At 39.6% G+C, this 8,783-nt stretch overlaps 1 pseudogene; it reads right to left on the bottom strand.

Annotated features, from left to right (window-relative positions):
- Nucleotides 1-1,673: 1,673 nt before the first annotated feature.
- On the bottom strand, nt 1,674-8,563 carry LOC148008255 (uncharacterized; annotated as a pseudogene).
- Nucleotides 8,564-8,783: the final 220 nt, after the last annotated feature.

Raw genomic sequence — 8,783 nt, 5'->3', positions numbered from 1 at the left:
CTATGATCAGCCGAAAGGCTTTCATGAAATTCTTGCATGACCTGTCTTTGAGTCTTCTTGTCTCCTAAGACACAAACATGCGCCCTTCCTTTCTTTTTCGCATGCCTCCAAAGGTAGCCATCTTTGAGAAAAAATCCATAAGCTTTTCTCTTGATTCTCTTGAACTCTTCATTAGTCCAATCTTCCTTCTTCATCATAGTGCTCAGAAATCGGTCAATTTTTAGCCAATCACCTGCATAATATTCTTCTTTAAAGTGTGAACAAACCATAACAAAACATTGAGCATGCTCCCTTTCAGCTGCCCATTGTCCTTCTATGGTTGTTTCTTCTTTCTTTGCTGCTATAAAATTTGTTTCAGCAGCTAAACCTGTTGTACTTGCTGTAATTAATGTTGTACCTACATTTTTGATAGCTGAACCATCATTAGGTACAGCTGTACTTGCTGTTTTCAGATCTGAGCCTGCAAATACAGCATCATTTTTAGCAAATATAGACTCTGATTCTTCCTCATCCATCATCTCTTCTTCATCCTTATATCTGGCATGCGAAAGCATCTCAGTAACTGGATTATCTCTTCCTACAATATGTTTCAAATCAGGATTTAAGGATTTAATATAGGCTAACCATCTTAGCATAGCTATGTGTCGGGAGTGGAGCAATTGGCAATCATGCCGAAGAGTGGAAGACAATCTGTTTCAACTATTACATGTGCACCCATAAAGTAATCCCGATCACATTTCAATGTAGTTACCACTCCCCAAAGTTCTCTTTTGATTTGAGCATACCTTCTTTAACGTTCATTAAGAACCTTCGCTCCAAAGTGAATTGCATATCTGTTGCCCTCAAGGTCGTCTTGACCAACTGCCCATCCTATTCCAATAGGACTTGTGTCCACTGTGAGTATGATAGGCTATCCGTTAGAGTAATTAGCCCTCTTTAAGGTGGGGGCAAAAATCAACAATTTCTTCAATTTCGGAATAGCTTGAGTATGCTCTTTTTTCCATATAAACCTTTGTCCTTTTCTTAGCAGTTGATAAAGATTTTCAGCAACATGAGCGAAATGTGGGATCCAAATAAGGTAGAAGACACATGCTCCAAGAAATATTCTCACCTCTGAAACATTTATGCATATTTCTCGCATTTTTCTCATAGCATCAATCTTGGTTGGAGAAGGCTTTCGGCCATATGGACCACACATATGCCCTACCACAAGAACTTCTTCGACTCCAAAAACAGATTTAGCACCTGAAAGAGTAAGATGGACTTCTTCCAATTTAGACAAGATTTGAGCACAATCTTTAATATGATCAGAAACAGACTTGCGACATCCAAGTTCATTGAGTTCTTCATTCTTCTCATGAACTTCACATCCTTTGATCGGTACATCATCAAGGAAGAGTTAGTTGGGGAATATAATCTCTCAATACTGTATGCATGGCATTCATCATGTGAGCTACTAAATTTGTAGCTTCTTGAGGTAGAGTACACATGCGGACTAAACCAAGAGGCGTCTTCATTGTGGTAATGTCTCGGCTCTCCAAAGTAAACTGAAATTGGTCGTAGTCCGAATATAAATCTCCCATGGAATAAATTGCTCTACCTGCAAAAGCCTCAGCAAATTCATCAACAATTGGCCCCGAACCAACATTTCTAATAGTGACTTTATTGACAAGCTATAAATCTTGAATGAATCGCAACGATCCATTCTTCTTAGGCACGGTAAACCATCGGTTGGAATATGGAGCTGAAGATGGCTCAAATATTCGCATTTTTATCTTTTCATTTAAAAGCTCTAGTAACCTAGGCAAATGAGCCCTTGGTACCGAAATTGGTTTAAGATTCCAAGGAACGTGTGGGATTGTGAAAATCACCATTGGTGCCACAACAACTGGATCCACACAACCAATTTCATGTGGCTGAAATGAAAAAGCTTTTCCATGTTTCTTTAACATCTGCATGAAGCTTTGCTTTTCAGTTGGCAAGAGAAAAGAGTCTTCACCAATTTTCAACCCTTGTAAACTTTCAGCTGTAAATTGGTGACCAATATCTTTGGGATCACGAAGGCTTGGCTGTTTGGATGCCCTTTCTGCCAGTCCTTCACTTTTTGGAGGTAGAGGAGTAGCCACCGGCTTAACCTTTTTGTCAACTGTCTTATACTTTGTTTCTACTCTTACCTCATCCTTGTTTAGCTGTCCAAAAGCTTCTTGATCTGCAAACTCTTGAATAATGTCATAAATGTCCAATGTGCATACCTATATGGACTGATTTTCAACTTGATTTTCTGCATGGACAGCTGTAGATAATTTAGCCAATGTATCATTATAAATCAGCCCATGAAATAGCCCTGAAATTTCTTCATTTTCAATCAAAACATCAATTTGCTTTAGCTTTCATTCCACATGAAATAAATGCTTTCTTTCAGCCCTATTGATGGGACTGAAAACTGTTTATAACAGCCCACACTGTTGGCCGTAAAAACCTACAAGTCACCTTTTGGCATAGCCCCCTTTACATGTGGAGGCAAATTTCTATGACATGAAGCACCGCCATAGCCTCCACTTATAGCAGTGCTACCCGAAAACCCTTAAATTCTCGGGCATCAGGAGGTACAGGATGATCTCTCAATCGATCTCTATTCTGGTGATGAGTTACACATTTAGTCTAAAATTGGATAGCTTTCTCAATATCCTTACTTCTTATCCAAGCACATGATGAACCATTATCAAGGGCCTTTGTCTCCAAAAGAGACGTAGAAATAAAAGGTTGTCCAAGAATAATAGGATAGCTGCAGGAATCTTGAACAAAGAAATGAAATTCATCTTTTACATTATCAATAATAACTTGTACATAAGGGCATGCAGCATAGAGATCGCCAGAGGAGTTATTGGCTGCTTTCATGTGCCATCTTGGGTCCACATCTATGGGCCATCCGTCATTCTCGTAGAGACTTCTTGACATGACATTGATTTTCGAGCCATGGTCTATAAGGGAAATGCATGGAGTCTCTTTTTCTCCAATCTTAACAACAATTTCGATGGTCGCCCTTGCCCAATGGGTACGAGAGTAGTGACTACTAGGAATAAAGTGAGCATCACTTTCTTCTTGCATGTTGTGAAGATGAGCTTCTTTCTTATGCATGGGCTGCACTTTAGATTGAGAAGACCCCACCATAAGATTTTTTGCAATAGCTTCTTCAATTTCTGCTTCATAGATGTGTTCATCTTTGGCTTCAATGGCTGCAATCAATTCTTTGATTGCCTCCAATCTAATCCCTTGAGTTTTTAGCTTCTCTTCATCCTGCAAATACACATGAAGTGCTTGGAAAAAAGCATACACAGATTCTTTAGCTTCCTCACCAACATATTGTCTTTTTCGTTTAATTACATCAATTATTACATCATGAAATCCTTGTTTTGCAATTCCAAGAATTTCACCTAATGTAAATTCAATTCTACTTCCAACAATCCTTTCTTCTAGGATCCGCTTAAGATCCCTCGTAGTCTCTATGTCAGACTACAACTTGTAGCTAGGATGTTTGCCTTTTCTTTTTCCTTCCGTCTTCTTTCCTTGAGGGGCATCTTCCATATCAAGCTCTGGTGATGGTGGATTTTCAGCAGCCTTCTGCTGATCCGGTTTACTTCTTGTCACACGTTTAGTTGGCCTCGAAAAGGAGGGACCGGCAACATCTTCATCTCTTCTTCTCTTTTCTTCTACCATAGCTTCATGATTATTAATTTCAGCCAACTGAGCAAAAGCTAAAAATGAATCAACTAGCTCGGTCCATCTGGTTCTTCCTCGGATGCATTGACTGGCAGTACTTAAATCATCTTTGGTTGCCTTGCCTTGCTCCATGCGATCTAAGGACTGCATCCACACTTTAGATTTTGCATCAGTTTTACATGCTTTAACAATTTCATTAGTTGGTTCAATTTGCAGCCCATAAGTTGCTGCATCAACAGCTGCATAGGTTGTTCTTGTTGCCAAATCCTCCAGTCTTTTCTTCATGCCACCGTTACCAAAATTTGGCTCAAGAGGAAGCCCGGTTTCGATTGCATGAATTTTACCATCCTTCCAAAAGACTAATTTTTGCACTTCAGCTTCATAGAATGCACCGCACTCCCTCTTATCATGCTGTAGGCTATTATACCAGATACATTGTCTTTTGAAGCCTTCTCGTACGAGTCTTTGGGCAGTTGTCCGTCCTCTTTCTTCCACTTTCACATCAAGCCTTTCCACCTTGGAATTAATCTCCGTTAGATTAAGATGGAGATCCCGCATACTCTTAATTAGCTCGTCCATGACATCCTTCTTTGGAGATGGAACAACAGGATTTCGTGGTTGCTCGGCCATAGAGAAAGGAGGTCGAGATACAAGAACAGGCTCCTTCATGGATTCATTTTGTGCAGAGGTAGATCCCCATCTTAGGCGCATCCGCTCTCTTTGAGCAATCATATTAACTGCTTCAGTGACATCACTCCAAGTAGTCTTCAATCCCGTCTCAGAGTCAGGATCTTCAAGTCGATCAGTTAGCTTCTCTTCAAGAAAAGGATTCGCAGCCTTTAGAAATAATTCAATCTTCTGGCTTTCCATACCCTGTTGATCGTCAGGATCTAGTTGAGCAAATTTTCTTTCAAATTCGCGGTGGAAAGCAGTGGTGGTTAGTCCCTTATTGGGCCTTTCGACCCATTCAGTGAAGACTTTCTTTGTCATGAGGCCAAAATCTTCAAGAAAAAATTCTTCTCGAAGGAGCCTTCTTGAAAGTGGACCATCCCGCGTCTTTTTGGAAAAGACCATGAATTCGGTCCTGGAGGCCATGCATGGCCAAACAGGTAAAATATCGGCTCCAGGCATGATGAGGAACTCCAAAGAAGACCATTTTGTTAGTATAGAGACGGATAAAAGAGGACACGTTTTTCCCATTAAATTGCTTGAGCTATTGCCCAACTACTTCTAAAGCTTTAATGGCAATGGCATCATTCCGCTCTTCTTCTTATCTCCATTGCTGTTACAGTTGCAACTGCTGCTGAAATTGCAATTGTTGTTGTTGGCTTTCTTGCATCAGATGAACCAACTGTTGCAAGGCTTCTCCTCCCAAACTTGATGATTCTCCCATTGTACTTCTTCTTCCACGCGGCTGACCTTCACGAGGGGTTCACCACGGTCGTCATGTTGGGGATTGAAGGTCTACCACCGAGGTTTAGAGCAGAAGAAGAGTGTGGGATTCAAGGTTTGGAGAAGGAGGAAAGATTGGGGTTTCACAAGATTTGGGTTTTAGAAATGACTTAGTTGCAGAAGAAGATATCAAGCTTTTTCTGTTTATTTAGCATACATGAATGGAATGAAAGACTTTGTCTTGATTACCTCAAATGCATATGGGAATAATAAGCCATTACATTAGGGATAATCTCAGATTTAATCCAAATGCAAGCTCAAATGGTTTTCATTTCATGGACATGGTTCGATAACAATCCCAAGAAATAAGTATTTTGATGGTAGACTCAAGTACATTCAAGACATAGATCAAAAGATCATGAAATGCATTGATAAAGCATAAATTTAACTTCAGTCCTATTTTAAAACAGTAATTTCCAGCCCATAATCAAGCTCCAAAAGTGTACATAATCTCAAGAATAAGCTCCTCTAATCATTCACAAGTAAAGCCCTGATGTTAAGAGGTCAATTTCCTCTATTACAACCACATAGATCACTTGTTTACTCATCAAAATGGACAAGAACAGTGGGCTGGCCTATTTATGACTGGTGTTTTCAGTCCATAACAGCCCATACACCTTCAAAATCCTCCCCTTCACTTGCCCCAAAGTCACTCAAGTACTTGGGTACAAGATGGGCTTCATTGGACCATGAATATGGTAAAAGAATGAGAGAAGACGTGCATAAGAGCAAGCTGAATACTTTTTCTCAAGTTTTCCCCCTTTTATGGAATGTCATACAATTCATTTTGGTCATACCAAATGGACGGGTAAGAAGAGCTCTCACCTTCCTTGTTTGTATCTCCTTCTTCAGCTCCAGTTTGTCTTGAGTTTGCATGCTTTGGAGCATGCACCATAGCCCACAACTCTTCTCCATCTGTGCCACAGTTATGCAAGCCCGTTTTTTGCACCGAAAAATGCAGGCTGCATCCTGCTCAGCTCCCACTTATCACTTTGACCACTTAGGCCACTTACAGGTCATTTTAGTCCATTATTTCAGGACCCACATGAACCTAGTAGATTTTTGGCACTTTTCTTGATTTCTAACCAAATTTTTCTCTTGAATCAATGTGACTTAGCCTGCAAACTGACATTTACTTCTAGCTGATCAAGTTGTGGGTTCCCATAGACTTATTTTTTAATCAATATACATGGTACAGCTGAAGATTGTATGACAAATAAAAAAGAACTTATAAAACTAAGTGTTATCTAAGTTGGTTGTTGGGTTACAATGACTGAGTTATGTATGAAAATTCATCATATAAATCCTACTAAAGTTCTTTTGTGTTCATAAGAATTCCATAATTTATATTATGAACAATAAACTTTCTGACATTTACCCCCTCCTAACCTGCACATCTTCCCGCATGTGCCATTTCACAAGATTACAGGTTAAGGAGGGTCTTCTTCTAACATATCTTCATTTTCATCCTCTAAGTCTTCTTCATCTTGCTTATCTTCAAGTAGATGGCTTAAATCCAAGTCATCAAGCTCATAAGTAGAAGACTCTCTTCCTTTGAAGAGCTTGATACATTTACCAGCTATTGGTACCTTGACCATGGTCCCATCCATTTCAGCCAAAGTATAAGTAGCATTATCATGTACTACTTTCACTACATATGGTCCAAACCATCACTTGGCTAACTTCCTATGAGTACTATATTGATTGTCCAGGCTGTTGTCATAGAAGTACTCAATCATTTTCTTGAACAGCTCTTGGACGGAGTCGATGATGCTTGTCAAACCTCTTCTTATTCTTCAATCTTGTTGCCTTCAGCCTTTCAATGGCTGTCTTGACATCTTCTGGCCTTCTTTCAAGCTCCCTTATGTGCAAAGTCAGCAACTCTTCCCTATGTATGCCTTCATTCCAAGGCAAGATACTCCATATGACAATAGACTCCTCAATAGGCATAATAGGTGGCTGCCCATATATCAGTTCAGCCGGCATATAACCTATTACTGCACTATGGGTAGTTCTATCAGCCCATAATACGAATGGTAGCATTCTAGGCCATTCTCTCATCTTTCCTCTGCAAGATTTCGCCAATGCTTTGAGAATTGGTTGATGACCTCTTTCACTCTTACCATTGCCTTCAGGATTGTAGGCTGATGTAAGAGATAGCTTGATTCCCAATTGAGCAAACAAATGGCGAGCCTCATTGGCATCCAATTCTCCTCTATCAGCTAGTTACTTTGGCAACACAACCATACCTGCAAAATACCTCTTTGAGTAAAAATCTACAAACGGCTTGAGTAGACTTTGTTGTCAAGGCTTTTCCTTCCACTTGATTTGTGAGATCTTCTCTAGCAAGTATAAATATCTCATGTTCCAAATTCCTATAGGCATGGCTACTAAATCAATAACCCATCTATAGTGAATGGATAAAGGAAAGGTAGGCTGAAGCCCATCTCTATGCTTAACCATAGAGTACATTTGACAAACATGACAAGACTCAACAAAATGCTCAATGTCTTCATACATGTTTTGCCACCAAAATTTCTCTTTTATTTTGGCAAAAGTGCCCCATATGCCTCTATGACTAGCCAATAGGCTTTCATGAAATTCTTGCATGACCTATCTTTGAGTCTTCTTGTCTCCTAAGACATGAACATGCACCCTTCCTTTCTTTTTTGCATGCCTCCAAAGGTAGCCATCTTTGAGAAAAAATCCATAAGCTTTTCTCTTGATTCTCTTGAACTCTTCATTAGTCCAATCTTCCTTCTTCATCATAGTGCTCAGAAATCAGTCAATTTTTAGCCAATCACCTGCATAATATTCTTCTTTAAAGTGTGAACAAACCATAACAAAACATTGAGCATGCTCCCTTTCAGCTATCCACTGTCCTTCTATGGTTGTTTCTTCTTTCTTTGCTGCTATAAAATCTGTTTCAACAGCTGAACCTGTCTTGCTTGCTGTAATTAATATTGTACCTACATTTTTGACAGCTGAACCATCATTAGGTACAGCTGTACGATCTGAGCCTGCAAATACAACGTCATTTTTAGCAAATATAGACTCTGATTCTTCCTCATCCATCATCTCTTCTTCATCCTTATATCTGGCACACGAAAGCGTCTCAGTAACTGGATTATCTCTTCCTACAATATGTTTCAAATCAGGATTTAAGGATTTAATATAGGCTAACCATCTTAGCATAGCTATGTGTCGGGAGTGGAGCAATTGACAATCATGCCGAAGAGTGGAAGACAATTTGTTTCAACTATTACATGTGCACCCATGAAGTACTCCTAATCACATTTCAATGCAGTTACAACTCCCCAAAGTTCTCTTTTGATTTGAGCATACCTTCTTTGACGTTCATTAAGAGCCTTCGTTCCAAAGCAAATTGCATATCTGTTGCCCTCAAGGTCGTCTTGACCGACTCCCCATCCTATTCCAATAGGACTTGTGTCCACTGTGAGTATGATAGGTTGTTCATTAGAGTAATTAGCCCTCTTTAAGGTGGGGGCAAAAATCAACAATTTCTTCAATTTCGGAATAGCTTGAGTATGCTCTTTTTCCCATATAAACCTTTGGCCTTTTCTTAGCAGTTGATAAAGATTTTCAGCAAC

Source organism: Lygodium microphyllum, unplaced genomic scaffold (assembly GCF_053477565.2).
Source record: "Lygodium microphyllum isolate KBCC unplaced genomic scaffold, Lygodium_microphyllum_v1.1.10 scaffold_226, whole genome shotgun sequence".
Lineage (NCBI taxonomy): Eukaryota > Viridiplantae > Streptophyta > Polypodiopsida > Schizaeales > Lygodiaceae > Lygodium > Lygodium microphyllum.
Note: the sequence above shows the minus strand (reverse complement) of the source record. Positions and strands in the feature narration are given on the sequence as shown.